This window comes from Pantherophis guttatus, chromosome 3 (genome assembly GCF_059756535.1).
Source record: "Pantherophis guttatus breed Tessera chromosome 3, ASM5975653v1, whole genome shotgun sequence".
Lineage (NCBI taxonomy): Eukaryota > Metazoa > Chordata > Lepidosauria > Squamata > Colubridae > Pantherophis > Pantherophis guttatus.
In genome coordinates, this window is record NC_142065.1 from 57,113,346 (window position 1) to 57,139,400 (window position 26,055).

Below are 26,055 nucleotides of genomic sequence, written 5' to 3' on the forward strand. Positions count from 1 at the left end.
AAATCGAGTTGATCAAGCCTTTTTACTAGTGATTTAAATCATGATTTAAATTGTGATTTAAATCAACTCGATTTAAATCAAATCCACCCTGGTCACATGCTGGCCATGCCCATGCCCAGTTTAGCGAAGGGGGGGGGGAAATGCCAATAGATCACGTAACGCCACCATGACAACTTGAGTTTGACACCCTTGTTCTAAGTTATATGTCAGCATCATGCACAAAACAATGTGACACAAAACATAAATACTCTATTTCTGTTTGTCTGTTGCAAACCAGCAATATCTCAGTGACTGCTTCCCAATGTCTGATTCAAATATGTAAGTCATTTTTGGTGTCATGATACTTATTCTTCTTCTTCAGACACAAAGGACTCTATTGATTGACAAAAGATGCTAATGAAGTACTACTTCTGAAAGACTATTAGAAACTAAACCTTTCTCACAAACATTTGTAGATTTTGCAATTTAGCCTGGAGCAAACTTATCCAACAAGTAATCCAGGAATATTGTAGTCCATAATTTCCAACGACAGTCAGAATTCCCTAAACTAAGCAAGAGCAATATCTGGTCTGCAGGACCACAAATGAGTCTACCTCTCACAATTAATCACAGCCTTCCTGTGGATGAGCCCCTAAGTGACCTTGACTGATCAAAAAATAGTTAAGGAGGTTCAGGTTTGATTAGTATTTGGATAGGAATTCATCAGGAAAGCTGTAATGTAGATTGCAAAATTAAGTTAAAAAAAAAAAGAAGTGTTTTTATCAGATACTTGTTTGTCACCCAGAGTGTCCTTCAGTGAGATGGGCAGCTATATAAATTTGATTAATAAATAAAAATGATTAATAAATAAAAATTCAGGAATGTATCTGTGAGTTCACCAGAAATTAAGCTCAAGATCCAACCTGGATTGGTTACTGAGACCTGAGGTTTAGTCTTTCGAGCTTTCGGACTCGTGCTAGGGTCCATCCAGAGGACCAGCACTAGCCCAAAAGCTTGGAAGACAAAATACGTGATCCTGGTGACCGACCCAGATTGGATCCTGCAACATTATCATGGCACGTGTATATTTGCCTTCAATTAGGCTCAACTTCAGGAAATCACTAACTTTTTTCTACATAAGGAGAATGACAAACCATAGCTAACACCTCAATATACATTTCCCCCACCCCCAAAATAATAGCTGCCACCTCTAAAAGCCATTCCATTTCACACTCCTCCTCCTTCACTGCTGTTCTACGTTTTACTACAGAGAAGCTGAATATATTTTTTTCCTCCCATATTCTTCTCTCAATCCTTTCCAATGGTAACAAAACAATGGACCAACCACTTTCTTCATCCTATATATGTATTTCTGAGACACAAATAACAAATTCAGTACTTGGCACCATCAGGCCAATAAAGACAAACATTGTTGCAAATTTTTCCCTACAAATATTACCCTCATGCCTCTAGACAGAAGACTCAGTAAAAAAAGCCCCATGTCCCACTAATAATAGGACAGCAATCAATTTGGTTGGGCAACATATATATAACACAAGGAAAAGGAAAGGGAGAAGGGAGGCACCACAATAAAGTAAGCACTGATTAAATTTCAGTGCAAAGCTGCTTCTGTGGGGTAACCATTTTCAAAGATGGTTGGATAAAGGTAAATTTTGCTTTTTTTAGTTTTTATGCTTTTGTATATTTATGTTAAAAATATTTATATTATATTTACCGGCATATAGCATCACATTTTCTAAGAAATTACGACCACCAGGTGACTGATGGACCGGACTGGGTTTCAGAGGGAGCTGGGAATTATTCTGAAAGGTCTGTTACAAGGTCCAGCCAAAATCTTGATGGCTGCATGGAATGGAAGAGCAACCATGGCTTTGGACCAAATCACACCTGAGTAGCGTCTCCATGCCCAGAGTGCCGTGTCATTCTGTATGGTATTCGGAAGAGTTGGGAAAACTAAAGAGAGCACAAAGATGCCTAGAATGCCACCGGCAAACAACAATCAAACACAAGCTACAGCTGTTATTAGAGTCTACTCGTATTTCTTATCTCCTATTGCATTCACAGATAATCGCTCAGCAGCCCTCTATTGAGTGACCTAGCCCCTCCTGGAAGAGAGTAATATGGAGATTCACCTACAGATTCACCTCAGTAATACTAAGATTCACCTACTGTGAAGTATATAGCACTAGCTGGAAACCCGTGCTTCACTACGAAACTATGTGATGGGGCTTCATAAATCGACGATCGGCCTCTTCTCTCCCCTTCTCTCCCTCAGCCTTGCCCCACAGAAATGGCTATCCTATCCCTTCTCTCCCGCAACCTTGCCCCACAGAAGCCTCCCCTATCCTATCCCCTTCTCTCCCTCAGCCTTGCCCCACAGAAGCCTCCATCATATCCCCTTCTCTCCCTCAGGCTTGCCCCACAGAAGCCTCCCCTATCCTATCCCCTGGTTGCTGCTGTGAAAGTAAAACTGAAAGTGAAACTCCTCTCCTCTACTTGTGTTTTGCATTTGGAACAGATTTCTTTTCAGGTGGGGAGGGGGAGTAGAATTCCTTAGCATCAGAAATAGCGTGTTAGCATGTTAATAACAATATAGGAAATACTAATGCTCTGATGGTCATTTCGAAAAATCCTTTCTTAGTGAGTACCTAGAAGCCAAGAGGAACGTATGTGGCAAATTTCAAGTTTGTAGGCTTTACGGTTCTGGAGATTTCGTGATTATGGCATGGTTGGGTTTTGCTTTTATATAGAGAGATTTTTCAGTATAAAGCTGATAATGTCACTCGTATTCATTCTTTGTTGCACTCCACCTTTAGGGCAGAATCACTAGAGGTTATGGGGGGCTAAATCTTATAGGGTCATTTGGGGGGAGTTCAATCCCACTGAACCTGAGGAAGTGGACAGGGCATTTGCAGCTGCTAGTTCAACCACTGCATCCACAACTATGATGACAACTTTTCTCAATTGCCATGTATATATAATTATTTTTGTACTATATTGTTATTGTTTTTAATTGGTTGTATGATTGTTTGAGATGAGCAGTCATCGAAATTAATTAATTTGCACTATTGTCAATGTTTTAAATATACTTCATAAACCAACCATCACAGCATCCTCATGGTCATGTGATTAAAATTCAGGCACTTCATAACTCATATATTTACAATGTTTGTGTGTCTGGGTTATGTGATCACCATTTGCAACCTTCCCGGAAAATCTGACAATCAAAGTCAATGGGGGAAGCTGGATTTGTTTAACAATCACATGATTCATTTAACAACTGCGGTGATTCCCTTAACAACCACAGCAAAAAATTCGTAAAATAGGGCAGGACTCACTTAATAGCCATCTTGCTTAGCAATGGAAATCCTGATCCCAACTGTGATTGTAAGTTGAGGACTGCCTGTATTTATTCTTTTAAAAAGATGTATATGGCTGCCCATCTATGTAACATAACTCTGGTGGTTCCCTACGCACAGAAAAATAAAACTATTTCACACAAACAAAACACTGCAACATTCATATTCCAAAATATATATGCATTGGGCCCAACTTCCATCTTGGCCCAATACCTGAGTGAAGAATGAGATCTTCTGAAAGGTCAAGAGATGGGGGCCCTTCATTACCTCGGGGGGGGGGGGTTATTCCATTTAATAATACTTGAATTTATTTTAAGTAGAAAAGCATAATATAACTGATATGAAATAAGATCAAATGAAAACATTTCCCAATTCTTAGAATACATCAATTATCTCTATATTTTATCCTTAAAAGTGATCAACTATTCTGTGCTTCGGGAACACAGTCTATGCCATTAAAAAATGAATTGTGTGATGTTTTTCAAAACAACAAACTATGCATTATATATTCTTTAAAAAATATTCTTATTTTGCTAATCATGAAGAATGGATAAGAACTATGTAGGGAAATGCTAGGTTCATTTCTTACATTAGCAATTAATAATTTCAATTTATTAAAATTCAGAGAGCTTTGAGATGTTTACCCTTCTTCATAATAGTAAGTCTAGATTTACCTTTTTAAGCAAATGGAACACAAAATTTTAAGGATACCAGATTTCCAACAATGCAACAGTGCCATCCATATATAGAGCAGACATGGTCCTTAATAAATAAATCACATGTCAATATACTCTAAGTAGTAGTAAATTGTCAAGATTACAGGCAAAAAAAAAATTCATCTATCTGTAGAGCATTTCAGTAGAAATGAGAAAGAATGAACCAGGAACTTCTATATATACCAACCAACTATACTTCTTTAGTATCATTGATATTTAAAAAAGCAATCTTCATCTTTCAGAGCTCATTTCTGGGAAACTAAGCTGAAGAGTTAAAGTATCTTTCACTATTACCTGTCCAAATCTATCAATTCCCTTTCCAGCTAACGCAAGTATGTTGGAAGTCAAGACTTCTACTAAAGATCAGTCTGACTCCCAAAAGTGAATATTGATTTCAATCTCCAAAAGAAGATAGGAGAAAACAGAAAGTCAAGTGGAACAAATATCCATCCAGCGAAGGGTCAAGCAGTTCTTTAAAGACAACTTGGTAACACAGTGCAATAGAGCTAAGTAAGAAACCTGCACAATATCAGTAACACAGCAGCTGACCCTTTGTCCCATGTTCTCAGCAGCATACAACCAGCTGCTGTCAGCAAAGCTGAAAATCTCTCCCGGGCATTAGAAATCTTAGCAGACATTTTTGGCACTTGGATCCATACAACTAGAGACAGCTTTGCTATTGCTGCGGCAAAAGGAAAGAACATCCCGCCCAGCATAATCTTCCATTAGCATGAATGTTGCCAGTGAGAAACCTCCAGAGCCAAAGGACAAGTGCAGCAATTAGAATGCAAGTGGGGTGAGTGGGGGGGACACATGCGGGAGCTGTTTAACTGCAGCACCGCAGAGGTCAGTGCATCTGACTCCTGGCCCCTTGATAAATATTGCATGAGTTTGGCAGAAGGGGAAGTATTTTAAACTACCCTGAATGTTTTTCTTTACTGAACTTGTCTGCGCACAGCTCAACATGCAAACAGAGTTATCTACAATACAAGAGCCAGGTAATTATTTCCTTAAATGAAAAGGAAATTGGAAAAAAGAAATCCTGCCTGTTAGATTGGACCTGATCGCCCCAAAATAACAATCATTTTGGTGCATAAGGTTTATCACTTGCCAAGCAACTATTTCACAAAATATCAATGAAGCAGAAGACATTAATAACAATAAAAGAGAACACAATGTTTTCAGCAGAACATACCAAAAGCCATCAGTAATGTTTGTAATTATTACATTTGATCACTATGAACCACAATGATCACAAGTGGCTGTTTTCTACTATATAAATTAATACTGTCCATTCTTATCTAGATTCCACAGCCTCCTGTTCATTCTCTCCCAAAACTGTTTAGCCTGAACTTGTTACTGCACCTTGTTCCATTCCAAAGCCATTCTTATAGTTGGAAAACACTTATTTTTTTGTTTAATTTATATAGCCATCTATGTCACCAAATGACTTTGGGTGGTATACAACAAGGCTAAAAAAAGCAATTAAATTAATAAATAAAAAGGTAAAGGTTCCCCTCGCATATATATGCTAATTGCTCCCGACTCTAGGGGGCGATACTCATCTCCGTTTCAAAGCCGAAGAGCCAGTGCTGTCCGAAGACGTCTCCATGGTCATGTGGCTGGCATGACTAAACGCCAAAGGCGCACGGAACACTGTTACCTCCCCACCAAAGGTGGTCCTATTTTTCTACTTGCATTTTTTACGTGCTTTTGAACTGCTAGGTTGGCAGAAGCTGGGACAAGTAACGGGAGCTCACCCCGTTACACGGCACTAGGGATTCGAACCACTGAACTGCCGATCTTTCGATCGACAAGCTGAGCGTCTTAGCTACTGAGCCACCATGTCCCTTAATTAATAAATAGTAAAACAATAAAAACATTAAAAAGCTATGAAAAAAGCTAAAAAAAAATATAGGCAGAAAGATGTTAATAATAAGGAAGTCACCTCAATAATTCACCAGTCTCCTGTGGTCCCCAGGCCTGATGGCACCACCAAATATTGAGGGATTTTCAGAAGATCAAATGTGCTGAAACCAGCCTTACTTTGTGGGGAAGGATTTTCCAAAAAACAAGTACTGTAACAAAAAAGATCCACTATCTAGAATCCACTAAATGTAGCTCCCTAGATGACAGGACCCATAGTAATGCTCTCTCTGCTGGATCTGGTGGGATAGATAAAGGTCATCAGGGAGAGGTGGTCCCTTAAATAAGCCGATTCCAGGCTATGTAAGGCTTTAAAGGTCAAAGGCAGCACCTTGAACTGGACCCAGAAACAAACTACCGTGCTTCCCGAAAATACGACCTACCCTGAAAATAAGTCCTAGCCTGGGTTTTTTGGGGTAGACCTAATTATAAGCCCTACCCCAAAAATAAGCCCTAGTGAAGGGTGTGATGAAAAGCACGGGAGGCAGCTTTTCCCTTCCCCAGTCACCTCATGGCTGCTCGGCCCCTTAATCACAGCCCCCGGATCAGTTGAGCCAGTGAGGTCCGGGAGCTGACTCTCGTTCTGTCTCTCCGGGTGCCTGGCAACCTTGCAGCTTAGGGCCCCTCTCTTCCGCAGCTCACCTTGTGGCTCTGCAGCAGGCGACAACCATGGTTTGCACTCCACCAGGCATGGAGCTCAGGTCTTGCTCAGGCTGCTGCTACGATGGGGCAGAAAGCCACGTGCCGCGTTGGAATCCCTCATTTTCCTGCCAATCGCCCTTTTATCAAGCCCAGTACAGATGCACATTCCAGAAATGCTCCATCCAAAGCCTTCAGCGTTGCAATCCTGTGCAGGGAAGGTGGAGGTTTGCTCTGAAGCTACAGCAGAGTGTTGTATTGGGAGGCCTCCACGGGGTAATACTGGTATTGAATTGCACGTCTTGCTCCAGTGAGAAGGGTGCAGGCAGGGGCTTTGGTGGCCAGGGAAGACCGGGTTTTGGGATGCAAATGAGGAAGGGGCGATCTCCCCCCTCCTCCGACCTGCTGCAGGGCCACCACGGAGCTCGCAGAGGGCAACACAAAGGGGGCCTGGCAGGCCAATGGCGGGGGAAGTCTTCCAGAAATCTGTGCTGAGTTGCTCAACACCAGGCAGGAACAGCCCAGCAGGCTGTTGAGAGCAGCGCAGCCAGAAGAGCAATGAGGCCCCGCGAAGCCAGGTGCAGCAGGCTGAGCAGCCGGGTAGAGGCGGAGGGAGCTGATTCTGATGCGCTGCATAGCTTTCTGCCTCATTGTAGCAGCTGCCTGAGCAAGACCCGAGCTCCAGACCTGACAGAGCACAAATCGTAGTCACCGCCTGTTCCAGAGGTGAACTGCGGAAGAGAGGGCCCTCAGCTGCAAGGTTGCCTGGCACCATGGGCAGGGCTGGGGCTGGCAAGAGTGTGCCAGAAACATCTCCAGGTGCCCGGAGAGACAACGAAAGGCAGCTCCCAGCCCTTGTTGGCTCAGCTGATCCACGGGCTGCGATTAAGGAGCTAAGCAGCTATGAGATGACCGCACTCGCAGCCTCCTGCACCGCAAAAAAAATAAGACATCCCCGAAAATAAGACTGGGTCTTATTTTCAGGGAAATATGGTAATAACCAATGCAGCTTGCAGAGCAGAAGTGTAATATGTAATTTTCTCCTAGAAACATACACAACTGCCCATGCAGCTGTATTTTGCACCAGCTGAAATTTCTGAATAGTCTTCAAGGGCAGTCTCACATAGAGCACAGTACAGAAGTCCAGCTGGCGATAACCAAGGCAGAAGTATCTGTGAATAAAGCTCCTCAATGTAGGAATGGGCACAACTGGCAGATAATATAAAGCTGTGCAAAGATCCTCCTAGCTACCACTGCCAGGTGCACAGGAATTGTGAGTCTAGGAGGTCCTCCAGATTATGCATGAGGTCTGTTTGGGGTAGTGTCACCAAAAATGGCATAGTCCTAAAAACCCAAAGCCACTCACACCTTGCTACAGTTCAGATGAACCTCTTATTCCCCATCCAAGCTTTCATAGCCTCCAGACACTGGGATAAGACATCCACATTGGGGGAGATATGTATAACATCACCCCTGGTGATGGATGAGCTTACCCAGTGGCCTCATATACATGTTAAATAGGAATGGAAAAAGCAACAAACCCTATGGAACCCTACAATGTAAGGGCCAAGGGAGGGAATTTTCCTCCCCAATCACCACCAATTGGAACTGACCCTGGAGAACCAAACCTGGAGAAATGTGGTGAACCAGCACAACATTGTGTTATCCACCCCCAATCCTTTGAGTCAATCCAGAATGATACCACAGTTGTCATGGCATTGAAAGCTACCAAGAGATCAATTAGGGCAAGGATAGATTCATAACCCCCATCCCGCCCATGCCAAAGATCATCCAAAATCATGATCAATGCCATTTCATTCCCATTTACTCTGGTCAGAATCCTGTCTGAAATGGATCCTGGTAATCTACTTCATGCAAAGTCCGGTGAAGCTGCCACACAACTACCTTGTCACTCACCTTCCCAAAAGAGCTTTTGAACCCAGGTTTATTAATTTTCTTCAGTCATATTAGAGATGCATTTTATTTTCCTCCTTCACAGTACTTTTTTAAATAGTTGACTGCTAATCCAGTCTTCTGAACCTTTCTCTGCAGTTTTCACTCAATTTCACGAATCTTTGATGAATGTACATGATTTTTTCTCCTATTAGTACCTTTCTTAAAATAAAATTGATAGTAACTGAAGAAATGTGATCTCACTTGGACAACCCATTTTGTTTCCACATGACAAAATGCCCATCAAGATATTTGCTACATGTCTTATATGTCTACAATTTTGATATCAAAGTTCTTGGACAATATATTTCTCATTTTGGGCAGACCACAGAGGCAAGAAGGTGAGGTCTAATACCCTACAAGTGACAAAGAGAGAACATTGGTTTCTGTGCCCTTCCTATGGTCATGCTTTAATGCTTCCTGACATTCCTCTCAAGACAGTGAGCAATCTGAGTAACCACCATAGTAATTATTTTCACAGTGTCACATTGCTGTCACACTATTAACAAAGAGACAGGCAGCTGCAGGCCACTTGCAAACGACACTCAAGGAAGTAAAAAATGATTGCCAAGCATCCAAAGATTCTTTGCTAAACAAAGATTTCCAACCAGAGCCTTAGAATATTCTAAGTCAATGGGTAAGAAGCATGAAATCTGTACCGTTTTGCAGTTTGACCACTATGGCTGAATTGCTGATTTTTCTTTCAAATTCCAATCTGTACCAAAGCCCATAAATCTTGTAGGTTGCAAATAAGATTTGATCTTTTTAATATGACAAATGATTAAAGCAAAACGTACACACAGACAAACATTCAATAGCTACGGTATCTTTCAGGCTATAATTCTAATGTAATTATGATATTTGTTACTCAACAGGAATACAGCAAAAATTGTGAAATTTATCATATCTCAATGCCTGCAAATATACTATCTATATCTACTGACAACATTCTTATTGTCTCTTTCCAGCCTCATTACCTGTAATTATACCATCCTGAATGTTCTTTTGAATTAGCATTTCCTGGTGACTAGGGACAACAGCAACCCACCACAAACACATGCATTTTGAGAACAAAGCCTAACGGACGAATTACCGTGCTCTTATGTTACCAGTCTCTCAGGAACTTCCCATAAACTGGCACTATCTATCTATCTATCTATCTATCTATCTATCTATCTATCTATCTATCTATCTATCTATCTATCTATCTTGCAGATATGATTTGAGATACTTCAGATTTATTAATTAAAGCACTGATCTTTCCTTATCTGTTTAACTTGGCCCCCAGACTAATATAGCAATTCTTCTTTATGCTGGAAGGAAGTTTTTAAGAAAAGATTGGATCTTCATTTGTCCAGAATGGAATAAGAATTCCATTTCTTATTCCAGGTTTTGGAATAGAAGACCTCCAAGGTCCCTTCCAGCCCTATTGATTCTATGATTTTATGTCACAAAGTACATATAACAGCCGTATTAGATTTGCCCGATCAGCTGGTCTTTCAGGATGCCTTCATCTGAGTATGGAACAGTGTTAAAGATGCCTCTTTGAGTTTGTTTAAAACCATATTGCCCCATATAGAAACTAGTGCCATTATTTTACCCAATAATTTGGAAGACATTTAGCCCAATGATAACCAAACAGATCTTCCGTAATCAGTTATTTGAAATAATCATGGCTAGTACTATTTATTCACTGCTTCATTTACCTAACATGAAGCTACAGTTCAAATGGATGTCTTAATCTCAATCATATTTACAAAACAGGTGAAAGATAGATATTAGATCCAAAGTTACATACTTTTATGTGGCTCCAAATCAACACCCCAAACATCAATTTTTTATTGTGTTCCAGCTCTTTCTGACCCAATGGACATCTGTTTACAAGGACTGTCTGTCAGCAATTGGTTCTTTCTCATCAGTGATAGCATCTACCTTATCTTTTCCAAGCCTTTGTTTTTTATTTGAATGTGATTTTTTCCCCAAGCATCAATACATCTCCAGTGACTCTTGCTTTTGCATCATGCCTCCTCAATGTTTAAATTCTACTTTAAACATTGTACGTCTATTTAAATGTTAAATTCTACTTTAATTATTGGTGCTTTAATAAGAAAACTGGTTTTATTACATACGTTTGTTGTTCTTGCAGACCAAAGTATTCTCAAATATGTTTTCCAGGACCTCAACTCGAAGATATCATTTCCAATGATCCCACTTTCACAGCAATATGTTACAATGGCAAAACCACAGCACTAAAAATACAGGCATCAGTACTTTTTGGCAGTCACATATCTCACGAACAGAGATACATTTCAGAAAAGTAATTTGTTAAAAAAAAACCTGATAGGATCATAGGCTTATTTGTAAAGCTATGTTAAACTTGTGGTATAATCTACAACAACTTTCTACACATGACTTCTCAGATTCACTTATATAAAAAAAAGATAGATAAATGCCCTCTACCAATCACTTTGGGAAGCTATCCCACATAGTCAAGTCTAGGTATTATTTCTCTGACTTGCTTATTTCCACACAAGAGCTATTCCTATCACTTGTAATACCCCTGTCTGGCTCCATTCCCATGTTTGGAATTTCCAAACAGCAGATACCACTTCGTTCTTGTGACTCAGACTGTGTCAAAACTCATTATGCTTTCAGCTAACGCACCACCAACCCCTTCAAATACAGACATGAAGCTCTTATCCTTTGTGTGTGAAAGATTAGACAAGCTGAAGTTTGCCGTCCATAGCAAGGTAATCCCTACGTGAATGGCTTAGTTACAAGCATCTCACCCAAAACCAATTCCAACAAACCACATGGGGAGGGCGGGACTGAGGAAGACATTTACTAAATTGCACGTATAAATCTCTGATCTCAAATAGAGAAAAAAGAGAAAACGGAGGAACGCAAAATCATGAAATTTAATATTCACCCCCAAAAATGCAGGATCTGAAAAAGGAAGTGTTTAGTTTGTAAATGAATAAGCTTATATTTCTTTGTGACATTTAGAATGAAAAATGTGAGGTAAATTAAGACAGCCGAGGTTTTAGAAATGCAAAACCTATAGTTAAGATCAGCAGAAATTAAACAAGGTACAATTTAATAATTTAATGTATTTAATAATTATAGTGAACATATAGCTACAGGTAGTCCTTGACATATGACCACAATTGAGTCCAAAATTTCCTTTGCTAAGGAAGGCAGTGTTAAGTGAGTCACACTCCATTTTATGATGTTGTCATGGTTGTTAAGCAAATCACTGCAGTTGTTAAGTAAATCATGCAGTCATTAAAGCAAATCTGGCTTCCCACAGTGACTCTGCTTGTCAGAATCTTCCTAGGAACACTGCAAATGACAATCCCAGGGTCATGGGCCGCTGCACATCATAAATACATGCCATTTGTCAAGCACTCAAATTTTGATCATATGATCGTGGGGATGTTGCAACAGTCATTACTGTGAGAACCAGTCATAAGTCATTTTTTCAGTGCTCTTATAACTTCAGTTTCTAAATGAATTGTTTTTAAATTAAAATGCTTTTAATTTTTTTTTTCTCTTTTTAATTCCAAAAAGAAGGCAACTCACCAAGTTTGTCTTTGTTCTTTCCTGTTATGCAGAAAATCTCTTCTAAATTATAAATTAATTGCAATTCAAAAATGTTTCAGAAAGTGACGTTTTTGTGGTCTATATGTCCATAAAGGCTGGGTGAGGACCTTTAGCAGATGAGATGTCGCTGCAAGCGTCTCCACAAACCGCAACAATGCAATTGTGAAATCTGTGACCAGCAGCAGGTTCTGGCTTATGAATTCCCTTTGGAAAAGGAGACATTGAGGTACTGCTCACTTGCATTTTGGATACAAAATGCTCCTCACAAGAAAACCATAAGAATTGAGTTTCTTATGGTCAATAGTGAGTTGAACAGCTTGGGGGCCAAGGGAATATCAATGCACCCAAATCCGCTGTGTAGTCTTTATGGACATATTCTAGTGATGGGCTACTATGAGATATCTTGTTCAGAGAGCATGCTCTCCAAAGGATCAGCTTGATAAGGACATCAAAGACAAGTGATCAGACATTGGAGAAAGAAATGGTAATCTACAGCATTCTGCCCAAAGACTTACATGGATATTCACATTCAGCACAATGTGAGTAATATACTAGGAGATTATCCTGCAAATCAGAGGGTACCAAGAAGTTACTGGGAAATGGCTGAGGGTGAATATGAGTAACACTGATACTTAGGATGTGGCTGAATTAAAGCTGAAAAAATGTCCAGATGCTAATATGCCCTGATGCAAAAGAAAAATTTGATGCTTCAAAGAAAGATATACTACTTGTATATGGAATGTCAGAATCATGAACCAAGGCAGACTTGATGTTTTCAGAGTAGAAATGTCAAGACTGAATACTGACATTCCTGGAATCAGTGAACTGTAATGGACTAGAATGGGTCACTTCACATCAAAGGAGCACCACCCTGTACTGGGGATAGAAAAACCATAGAGGAAATCAAGTAAGCCATCATTATTAACAAAAAAGTAGTTAAACTCAGCTCTCTGACACCTTCTCCCCAAATGACAGGTTGATCTTAATTTCAGTCCAAGGCAAGCTTTTTAATAATACAGTGATCCAAGTCTCTGCTTCAACCACAGGTACAGAGGAAGCAGATACTGAACAATTATTTGTAAAACCAAATTGATATTAATATTACAGGCCATGAAATGATAACACTGGAAGAGAAATTCTGAAATAATGGGAGAATCTGCCCTTGGTATACAAGACAAAACCGCAAGTACTGTAGATTATTAACTCTGCCAGGGAAATTCACTATGCACAATTTCACTGAAATTTCAGTGGCACAGGATATATACTATAGTTATCTTGGATAACCCCCTTGTCCCTACCCTTCCCCCCTCCAGCATGAGAACCTACAACATTTATTAAGTTGGATCTAGGGATTGAATAGAACTGTTACTGATATGCCAGAATCTCTGCTGCCAAGCAACCTCCCTACTCAAACTCTTTGATTCAATGGCTGGGGTTTGGGGGATTTTAATCCACCTTTTCCAGGCAGAATCAGAGGGAGCTCAAGAGTTGATGACTACAAGGGGAGCTGAGGACCTGACACATAAACACATTGTTAAATCTAACAGTGTGTTGCTTACCACCACAGGAAGGTTGTACCTATTTAACTGGCCCAGCCACATTCCTGATGCACAATCCCTAATGACACAATGCATGGACCAGACAAAACTTTCATTGTTGCTTGGTATGAGAAGGAGTTGTACCAGATCACTCCTATGTAGCCTCTGTGTCTCCAGGGATCTAGAGCTTTCCTTGATTTACAAAGAGCCAAGGAAGATGAAATGCCTAGAAGGAATGCCTAGAGTACTGCTGGAGGACTACAAAGAATAAACCCAATTTAGCATGAATTAGAGCCAACTTTAGGACTTGCCATTGTTGTGGTCAAGGGAGGCAAACGGTCAGTATTTTTCCTCCCTCTCTGCAACAGTAATCAGCAGCTCTGTTTTGGGTCCATTTTGAAGAGGAAGCAGCCCAAGATATGGGCTGAAACTTTTGCAGGGCTGATGTGACAAATATGCTAGGTATTTGTCAGGTTGGGTTTACTCCAAGTTGTACTCTAGCGTTGATAATGTGTCCTATGGCCTTAAATGAAGCTTGGTCTTACAATATTATCTGAGCTGAGTTACATTGTAACTCTTGAAAAAAATTAACAGGGTTCTCAGAACTTTAACCTCAGCCCTAATGTGTATATTATCTTTGTCCCTCCTGGTTGGCAAGGCTTCCCAGGAGGTGATATGTACTGGTAGGTAGGTTCCAAAACTGATTAATGTACCCTTGAGATAAGGACAGAGTAGTTTTCTTCATCAAGAAGCCATTGTTAGATCCTACTGGTCTAGACAATTTCAACCTGTCTCCAACATTTCCTTCTTAGGAAAATTGTTGATGGTGGACACACTGCTGCTGCAGAGAATCAAGGATGAAAACATACCCAATATTATACATTAATATTATAAATTCATACACAGACTACTGTTGTGAATGGATCACTGCTAGATGTTGATACTGATTAGTTGAAACATAAACATGGCTTGGAGTGGATTTTACTTTTAGGCCATAAACAATAGCTTTTGATTGCCTAGTTATTCTTGAGCTACTCTTACTATGGCACAATCAACTCTTCTTATAAAACTTGAATGAGGAAACATTAAGAACAGTAAAATCAAATTAAGCAATATAATAATTTATTACTAAAGATTCACTAATGTGAATCCCAAGAAATGCAATAAGAGCAATAAACAATTCAAGCCATTCCAGTATGTTTTATCACTGTATTAAGACTTGCTTTTTACAACTTATCAAAGTAAAGCATTGGAACAATTAGTATTTTAAAAAGAAATGGGTTAGAACTTGTCTGCATGAAAAATATCAGGTAAGCAGTTTTTTTCCCCTGCAGATAGTCGATCCCCTTGTCTGTATTCTTTTTAAACTATACCCAAGAGGTTTTCTTTATCAAATCAGAAGTTCATCTAAGCCAGCATCTTACATCACTAGTGGAAAGCTAGATGTTTTGGAAAAGGAAACAAGCAGTGAATGAAAGTAGCTCACGCCAACTACTACTCCAAATATATATTCATAAGTATATTGTCCTCAGAGAAGATTATATTTATTTCTCATCGGCTAACAACCCTAGCTCCCACAATTCTATCTTGTTATTGGTTTCACGAAAGCCAATGCCCATCTTTTATGATAAAATACATTTTTTTAAAAAAGAAGACTTCACCTAAAATATTTTTTGCTATCACATCAATAAAAATTGTATAGAGATTGCAGTGACCTGGATTCAATGAGAAAGTTACTTAACTGCATGGCCATGCACATAGCTCCTTAAGAAAGATGGGTATTTTTCTAGAGACTAAAAAAAATATGTTTGCTTTAAGGTAATGACAATGGATATAATATGTATATGCCCACAAATGCTCAGAATCTTTTTCCTTTCAGGTTTGCTTCATTGCACGGTTCTATTGGACATCAAACTTCAAGATCTTGGTGATTTTTAATCAATGGGGATAGACTAAACTCCAGGTAGAATCTGTTTTACCTCCAAGTATTTTCTAATAAATACAAGACTAATTTGCCACAATCAAGCATAGAAACTATAGAAAGGGTGTTGGTCTTACCTGATACACTCCTTCTCAATGGGCTGACTGAGAATCCAAGGTATGGGTGTTGACTCTGCCTTCTTCCTTTTAGAGACTGAATCCTTTTAACTTTCTGCCACACGTCTCCTGGCTGACCCCCGGTTTGATGAAGATGTGGCAGATGACTTGACGTATCACTGATTATGTTGTCTGCTCCTGGACTCTGGACCAGATGGTCGCCAGGGTGGGGTTGGATTCTCAGTCAGCCCATCAAGAAGGACCGTGTCAGGTAAGACCAACACCCTTTCTCTGATGGGCTGATGTGAGAATCCAAAGTATGGGACATACCAAAGCTGACTTGCCCTAAAGGTGGGCCACACTTTGGTCCCGAGTCCCCAGGTTTGTATGTACTTTCTGAAGGACCCTTCTGCCAAAGGCCGCCTCAGCCGAGGTGAATGCGTCCAGCTTATAGTGTCTGATGAACGGGGACAGTGAGGACCAGGTCGCTGCCCTACAGACTTCCTCTACAGAGGCCTGTGTTGCCCAAGCAGCTGTTGTGGCCCCGCTTCTGGTAGAATGGGCGGTCACTTGCTGGGGTAATAGAAGAGCTTGAATCTCGTAGGCCTTGGCGATGCATGTCTGAATCCACCGTCCCACTGTCGATGCAGTAACCTTGCTACCTAGCATAGAAGGTTGGAATGACACAAACAGTGACTCAATTTTTCTCAGGGGAGCTGTTCTTTTTATGTAAATGTGAAGTGCCTTCCTGACATCCAAGGTGTGCCACTTCCTTTCTAGTTCATGGTTTGGACTCGGACAGAAGTCCGACAATATGATTTCCTGTGCCCTGTGGTACCTGGAATTAACCTTGGGTAAAAATGAAGGGTCTAGACGCAGTACTACTGTGTCTGGATGAAATATACACAGGTCCTCCCTTACGGAGAGGGCTGCAAGCTCCAAAATTCGTCTGGCTGAAGTAATAGCCACGAGGAAGGCTACCTTACATGTGAGATATCGCAGGCTATCTTCTCATAATGGTTCAAGGGATTCAAGGAGATTGCCTGCAGGACCTTAGATAGGCCCCAGGTGGGATACCTGTGCACCACCAGAGGCTTTAAATTGGTTGCTCCCTTAATGAAGCTGTGCACCATAGGATGATGAGCGAGAGATTCTAGGTCCCCGCATGACAACACTGATGCTAGTGCTGCGACCTGCCTGCATATGGTGTTTGGGGATAGCCCTCTGTCCAGCCCATCCTGAAGGAATTCCAGGATTTGGGCTACTGTTACTGAGATGGGGCCGATGCCACTCTTGGCGCACCAGTTACAAAACGTCTTCCAAGTCAAATCATAGATCCTGTTAGTTGATGGCCTCCTGGAGGCTTGGATTGTTGTGATTAACCTGCCCTGTGTCAGGGATCTCTACTCAAATGCCAAGTCAATCAGTTTTAACCACTGTGGCTCTGGATGCACTAGAGCCCCCTGGCTGAGGGATATCTTTTCTTACAGGATCCTCCAGGGACTGGTTACCAATAGACTGACCAGATCTGTGAACCACAGCCTCCTGGGCCAGTGGGGGGCTAGGAGTAATATTTCTGCCTTATCCTCCAGTACCTTCCTGATTACCCTCGGGATCACGGGAAGAGGGGGAAAGGGGTATAGGAGTCCTCTCAGTCATAGAGTGTGGAGTGCAGTGGCCCCCTCCACCACCCGTGTTATGAACCTGGAGTAAAATCTCAATCGTGGGAGGAGGACTGGATTAAAATGTTGTCCAGGTAACACTGGACTCGGATCGGTAGTGCACTGATGTGGGTTGAGAGTATTGCCAGGACTTTGGTGAACACCCTGGGAGCTCAAGACAGACCAAACGGTAAGGCTCTGTATTGGTAATGTTGACCCACGTAGTAGAATTGGAGGAACTGTCAGTGTGATGGTAGTATGGGAACGTGGAGGTACAGCTCCGTCAGGTCTATGGATGTTAAGAAGTCACCCTCCCGGACGCTCTCCAAGATGGACTGGAGATATTGCATTTTGAACCTCTTGTAAGTGAGGTACTTGTTCAATCTTTTTAGGTCTAGAATTGCTCTCCACCCCCACCTCCACCCCGAGGCCTTGGGAACCACAAATAGTATCGAGTAGAAACCTTGCTCCTGTTGGCCCACCGGGACCAGTTGGATAGCTTGAATATCCAACAGGTGTTGGATTGTGGTCTCTATGAGGCCCCTCTTTGTGTTGTCTCTCGCTACGGAACAACAACTGAAAAATCTCGGGGGTGTGGAGAAAAATTCTAGCCTGAGGCCTAGTCTCACTGTGTTTAGAACCCAGGTGTCTGACATGGTTGCCTCCCATTGGTTCACGAATAGCGCTAGGCAGCAACCAATGGGAAGATTTGACCTGGGGTCATTTGTAGCGCCGGAAGGGACAGCTTCCAGAGCCACAAAATGGTTTCTTGGCCTGGAACTGCTGTTGGTTCTATCTCGGAATCCTGCTCTATCTGTTTGTTGAACAGTTCCCTGTGGGAATCTCCTTTGGAAGTAGCCTGGACTAGTCTCTGCTGGTTGAAAGGAGGAACTACACACTAAGGCGAGGGTTGTCAGTTCGCTCATCTGTGTAAGAATGGCAGGATTTTCCTCCTGTCCTTGGTTTCTACCAAGATGGGCTCCATGGCCTCCTCAAATAGTTTGCCATCCATGAAGGGTGCAGAGACTAGTTTCCATCTGGATTTGGCATCCGCCTGCCAGTTGCGGAGCCACAGCATGCGTCGGGCCATCACCGCTGATGCCATAGCCCTGGAAGTGAATTTGGCTGCATCCAAGGTGGCATCCACTGAGAATTCCATCACCGCTATCATTTTGGTGACGTCTTGCTGAAGACGTTGGTCGTCGGCTGGAATTCTGCTTTGCATCTAACGCAGCCAGACTAATGAGGCCCTATTGAAAAGTGAGGCAGTCGTGGATGTACTGATCGCCCAAGCCACTGCCTGATGAACCCTGAGAAGGGCCAATTCTGTCCTCCTATCCTCTGATTTCAGAGAGTCTGCTGTGTCTTGGGACACAAGCTTAGGTGAAGTTAAGGCTGCTACTGGCCCATCTACTGTTGGTAATTGCAGTTCTTCTACAAAGTCTGTGGCTATATTATAAAATCTCCTGTCGTTCCCATTTGGGTTGGGATATGTTCCTGGTTGGGTCCACTGTTTTTGGATGTCACAGAACAATTGTGGTGAGGGAACCTCCTCATTCTGCACCACTGGTTATGAAAATAGGAGAGCATTTGGGTCTGGTAGACCCAGGGGTGCCTTAAGTACTAGGTTCCTCTCCCATGTTGGCTGTGGCCTTGACCTTCAACAGGAGAGGCTTGAAGAGGGGGGGCTCAGTGCAAGCTGGGGGCTCAGGAGCCAATCCCTCATATTCTGAGAAACTCCATTCTCTTTGATCCTCCTCTCCTGAAATCCAATCTCTGCTCTGTAGAAATGGGATAGGAGAGTTAGGCTCCCTAAAATTTCTCAAGTCTTCCTGACCTGTTATACAATCCTTCTGGTTCCCCTGTTGCAGGGATGTGACCAGTCCTTGTGTTAAGGATATCAAAAGGCTCATTTGCTCAGAAATTCCTGAGCTTAGACTCTCCCCTGGCGGGTACCCGCTGCTGTGGGGGTGAAAGTGGCCTCTGTGGCCCTATGCATCCTCTTTTAGTCAGGCTCCCCTTCATTCGGCTCCCCTTCATTCTCTGGTGACAGGCTATATGCCTGTGAGGATTGCTCTATGGAGCCTTCTGGTGACCAATTTGGGAGGCTTAGATGGCTCTCACCCCTGGCTGCCTCCAAGTGCCCTAACGAATGGATGCTCTCTTTTGCCCCAGAGAACTCTGCTAGTACTCTAGGTTCTGCCTGTCTTTGCGCCTTTGAAATTTCTTTTTCCAAGGCTCTTTTCCTCCTCAGGACATCCCTTTCCTCAGCTTTAGAATTTTCCTCTTTGATCCTGCAGGGCTTCTTTGTTCTATCTAGGGATGAACTGAAACTCCCCTTTTTTCCCCCACTCACGTGAGCCTCCTCATGACTTTCTAATGTAGCAGTATTCTCCATCCTTTGATGTGCTGGGGATTTTCCGGACCCCTGCTGGGGAGGCACCAGAACATCTGCTAAGGAAAACTGGCCAAATTTCGGCTCTTCTGGGAAAGAGCCGGAAATGGCGGCTGGCCTGAGTGACTTAGTTCTTCAACCATTTGATTTGGCAGCTGCCAGTCAAGCCGGTTAGCCAGCACTCTCTTTTCAGCGGATGTGCCCTGAAAGATCCGCTTTTTCTTTGTAGCAGCACCAGTCAGACTGAGTAGCCTGTTAACTAGTTGCAGCGGCTGCCGGCCAGACCAGGTAGCCAGCTGGTTCCTCCTGACGGTGTCCTACCCCTCCCGGGTAGCAGCGTGCTTCGAGGTCCTCTCTAGCTCTACAGCTGACTTCCAAAAAACAACTAAAAGAACAGACCTTCCTTTTAAAAATTGCCTATTGACCATCTTAAAACTACTAGAGACCCTCAGAATAACAAGTTTGAAAAATCACCGGCAACTTTATTTTCAACTCTGAACAAGTGAAACATTAATCATATATTTAAGAACTTACATAAATTGAAATAAATAGCAAAAGGCTAAATAATATTTTGATATTAAAAAGTTACAGGTTGATAAAATGTCCAGTTAAATTTTGAATACTGATTTTTACTGTAAGATTTTGGAATTAACTATAAAAAAAAACAAATTAACTTCTTTTGAGAACCAGAATTATTTTGGCTATCTGAGAACCAGAATCATTTTGATTTGGCTCATAACAAAGATAAGTGACTATATGATTTTAGAAACTGGATACTAGAGAGTACTAAAGAATACCAAGTAAAAGGAAGAAAGCTACAAACTTGCTTGGTGCTTGTTAATTGCGATTTACAAAGTGACACAAAACATCATTGTTGCCCAAAGTCACTTGTGAGATGGGTAGCCACATGAAGTTGATAAAGAAATAGCATAAATAAATAAATAAATAAATTTTAAAAATTGGAAATATTAAAGGAGATCTTTGAAGAATGGAGCTAGAAATGAGTAGCTACAATATCAGGAGTGTCAGTAATGATCTCTGATTCTATGGACAAATTATGTCCAAAAGATGAAAGTGAGGGAATGACAGATACGAAGCAAATTTTGTCTGAGAAGACAGAGAAAGTACTGAAAGTGGAACTATACATGACAGGCCAAAAGAATGAAGTTTTTAAAAATTAAAGAAAAATACAAATGATAAACCAAGAGAATGATCTGGAAAATGTTTTGTTGGGTTTTTTTTACTGGATTTACAAAAGACATTTTTTAATCCCCTGAAGAAGTTTATGTGATTGGATAAAGAAGAATTGAAGAGAAATCAAGTCCTACGATAATTTTTGGATGAACTAAAGATTAAGACTGTTAGAAGTAAAAAGAAGGAATATAAAGTTGGTTTATTTGATCAAAGTTAGCACATTCATTTGCAAAGTTCTGGAAATTCTTTAAAGACTTTGTTCTGAAAGGATTATAAAGTTGATTTTTTGCTTATAGATAAGGGATGGGATACGAGATGAAGAGATATATGTTTGTAATTTTATATAGTGTGAAGAGTTACTAAACATGTCTATATTTGTAATGAAATTTGGAACTCACTTTATGTATTTTATTTATGTATCATATTCTTTTTTCATGCAATCTTTCTTACTATTTTTACTTAAAGTTTAATTTGTATTCGTTTTTACTATTGTAATCAAAATACATAATAAGCAATTATGTACAAAGAAAACTACAGAATGAACCTGGCTCAGAAAGAAATGCTTGGTTTGATAGACAATACATTAATTTTTTAAAAAAGAACTTCAATATAATGCATAATTGGAACAACCAGCTTGAAAGCCAGCTGGGTGACTTTGGCCCAGTCCCTCTCTCTCAGTCCAACCCACTCCACAGAGTTGTTGTTGTGGGGAAAAGAAAAGAAGAAGGTGTGCTGGATATATTTGCTACCTTGAGATATTTGTAAAAAAATAATAAAGGCAGAATACAAATACTTACATAAATAACAACTGTAACTCATTTTTTTAAAAAATATACGTAAAATAGTAACAGGCCTATTTGATATTTACAAAACTATAATTATTTTCAGAGACAAGATGGAGACAAAGAAAAAAACACTGCCATCATATTCTGCTTAAAATACACCAACCACATGCTCCTGGCCATTAAGTATATATAAAATATGAAGGTGGTGGTCTCATTGATCTTCATAACAGTCTTATTAAATTATCTTGGGTTCTTATTCTGAACTGACACATAAACAAATCCCCATGTGGTATACGCAAGTTGTAGCATCACAACCAATTTCTTGCTATGCATACCCTTTTATGAAAATGTACATGTTGTGATAATAGGAAGAATGAACAAAATATAGAATGAAACAATTATTTATATAGGTGAAATTTGAACTTCAGTGAGAGAGTCTGGACTATAACATATAATAAAGTTCATACAACCTGGAGAATAAGCTGTTGAAGTTCTAAAATCATAACTTCCTCAGACTATTCAAAATAGTTAACTACTGGCTTGCCTGCTGACTCACATAAAATGCCTGAAGCAAAAGACTAATCCATACTAGGATTTAAGAGAAGATATGATCCTTGGAATGCCATCTGTATCAGTTTCCATAAAATTCAATGTAAAAGCTATATTTTAGGTCTGATTCTTCTGGACCACAGTTTAGTCTTCTTCAATTAGGACAATCTCCTGGAAGTAACACAATGCAGCAAATGCTACATTCAGAAAAGAAAACTCAAACCCTTTTCTCAGAGGATGCCTGTCTTTCAGAAAACAATACTACATATCTCTTCCCAATCGCACTATTTGAAAAAGGCAGAATTTGCCAAAAAATACAGGGGGTAACATTGAGCCATGTTTTTGTGCTGCAATTCTTTCATCTCGCCCTACAAGGAAGCATGGTGCAATGCTTGTTACAAGGGCTATATAACTGATTGCTTATAGCAATGAGTAAACTTCCGACTTTGCTGTAAATCCCTCACTAAATTGGCTTCCAAGATGTGCTTCTTATACAACCTCTAAAGCATGGTCTACCAGCTTTCCATTCTCAAATAGTTCCGACCAAAAAAGTCCCTTTCCATTTGTTCTTAGACTTAAGGTTCCATAAACTTAACAAGACTGAATCCCAAATCATATATTTCAACTTGGCAGCTGTAGTGTCTCTTATCTGTAGCTTCAGGTAGTTTTTCTTTAATTAAGAGTATTTCTTTGCCAATGGAAATGGAGGACATTTTATATCCAGAATGAATGGACCTCTCTCATTAGATCCACTGCTGTCATGAAGTATTCAAGCTGTGAGATATGGTTCATTCTCTTTTCTGTTCAAGGACTTCTTTCTTTCTTTAGTAGAGAAAGGTTTTAGAATGAGTGACTCATATTTGCCAAATTTGACATGAGATATATTGATGTGAAATGCCTTTATCAGGACAAGCCTTCAGAAAGGTGATGTTCCACTCAGGAACTTTTTCCTCGTTAAAGATACTGCATCTCAATAAGGAAAGAAGGCTGGTGAATAGGAAAGGAAGAGCTGTCTCCCCTTTGCCAGTCCAATCGATGCTGATCAGGGGAAGCCAAAAATGTTGATCCACCAATGCAAAGAGTGAATACAAAATCAGCACCTCGTTACTGATTCTAGTTTTATAGTCATGGTGAGAAGGGAGGTGTAATTGTACACCCAGCAATACACTTCCAATTTCAGATAACCTCATGACACCACCTGGAAAAAGCAAAGCCTGAGCTTTTTAATGCCTCGATACTTATAGCTGCCATCAACCCCTAACAAAGAACGATGTCTCTAAAGTGTTTCAAAATAATGTAACATTAAGTAAACTATATTATTTCTGGGCAGAATTGCTTTCCATCAGTTACCCATGCTTTAGTAGTCTCCCATGGGGATCGCAGCCTTGCACTGTATCCAGGCCTGCCTCCAAAACTATTTCCAAGTTTCTGTTAGTTCAGAATATGTCTGCAGGAAAACTGAATTTACTGAACAGCTACTTCTTGATAAGTTTTGGAGACCAGCACAAAGTCCTGATTTTGCCCTTCCAGATTCTTTCCTCACCAGAACAAGAATATATTTTCTCTTCATTGGGTACAATGAGATTCATTTTGCCTGTCTTGTTCTTTCTGTATAGCATATATCAACATTGCCCAAAACCTTTCACATCTTTTGCCTTGAAATAATTATTTTGTTCCCTGGGTAATGAGGTTATTATTAGAGAGCCAGTTTGGTGTAGAGAATAAGGTGCTAGACTAGAAACCAGGAGATTGTGAGATCTAGCTTCCCTTAAGTATGAGAAACAGATGGGCAATTTTGGATCAGTCACTCTCTCTCTCCTCCTAACCCAACTCGTAGAGTTGTTATGGGGAAAACAGAAGACAGGAACTTTAAGTATGTATTTGAGTTTACCAAAAAATAAAGAGAGGCTAAAAAATTCCAATAAATAAATAATATTATATCATGGCAGAGTTCAACTGTTAGTTATTCCATCGTGACAATCTTTCCACTAGTGTTACCACAAATGATAGCAGGGCAGCTATGTGTTTTATTTGTACGTGTTTAAGCTTAAACCAAAAGGTGTATATACATTGTTTTCCTATTGAAAAAGAGCTGTACAATTTTGGTGACTCTAGTGACTATCCAAAAAAGATACATCAGTGGCTAAAGAGAAACTATGACCACAGGTTGTCTTAACAGGCACTACTGAAAGTACAGACAACCATTTCCCTCCCTTCTTACGTATATTGCGATTTGTTTCAAATGCTAATGATAAGTAAAACTATACTATAAAACATGTAATTTCAAAAGCACACAATTTTATTCCTCTGCAATTGTTTGAAAAATGTGTTTTAATAGCTGTTATCTACACCAAAACATTCTTGCAATTTATTTAATAACTGGCCTTTGTCTTTATTTTACCACAGCATCATGCTATCCCACTCTCAAATATGGATTTTAATTCATAGTTCTGAAACAGGATTTAATAATTTGTGTAGTAAATGTGCAGTGGCTGCTTCCTCTGCAGGTTACCTTTAGACACAATTAAAGTTCAGTGAGAAGTATAAGTGATGTATCCTGTAGATCCAACCCTCTATGTTTCTTTGATCTCAGAGGCAGTCTGCGAGCTCTACATCAATCCCATTTGCAAAGAGATGTAGCTCAGTTGTGCTTTGCTAAATCTTATTTGGCAATGTGTCTAAACACATGCAAACTTAATTAGTTAAGGGGGAACCTCAGCATTGTAGTGATGGATAAAAGTAAATGGGGAAATGAGACAAGTCAGGATTGGCAACAAACCCTCTCTAATTCAAGCCAAGGCATAGTCTCTGACATATAGCTAATCGGATGTGATACCACTAAGGCTGCTACAGCCAATCTGAAATAAAGTGACAAGCTGATCACTAACAGGTAGCTGAATTTCTTACTTCTGAGAAGCTGGAATCACAAGATCATGAATTTTCTATTTGGCACCAGCAATGCTCAGGAATCAGCCTAATCATCAGCCTCTGAAGCTGTTGTATAAAAAGATAAATGGAAAGAAGGAATAAATGAGCCATTTTCATAGCATTTTCTGAATCTGGAATCAAGACTTTTGTGCCATTTAAATGAAAATGCATGTAGAAAACAAAGATGGATATTAACATTCCCCAAACTGCTCTATCCCATCTCTTGTGGGCCACAAAGCTACTTATCCTGCTTGAAGACATAAGCTTCTCTTGTTTTCTGTTTTTTTCTTTTTCCTTGTCTATTTCATCATATTACTGAAAAAAATAAATTAAGCAAACCAGCCTATAATTTCCCAGATCTTAATAGCCTAATAGTAATATTAGTTGTTTCTAGTCCTCTAATCCAAAAGCTGACCATGAGAACAATCACACATTTGGTTTAAGTTATGAAATGATTTTTTTCTTGATATTAAAGATCAGGCCCTCTTAATCTGAAATGTGCTCAAAAGAAATAGTTTTGTCTACATCACGCATCCTGAATAGTTAGAATATTTTCAAAAGTAGAAAAGCCTGGAATAAAAATGTGTCAAACGGAAGGGTGCGGAAGAAACAGGACTTTTATGCCATTTATATATTTATACAAGCAAAAAGTAAGCTCCAAGATCCTTCATTATTGTGCTTCTAATATATTTACATGTTGGTACGTAGAGGAGTAATGCAGAAAAGTCAGAACTGACCATTCAAGAGGCTGCATGCATTAGTAATACTGTAT

At 40.3% G+C, this 26,055-nt stretch overlaps 1 protein-coding gene across 2 annotated transcripts in view; it reads right to left on the reverse strand.

The window, feature by feature from the left end:
• ERI3 (ERI1 exoribonuclease family member 3) overlaps positions 1-26,055 on the reverse strand; it is a 249,232-nt gene that overhangs the window by 166,093 nt on the left and 57,084 nt on the right. The window lies entirely within an intron of this gene.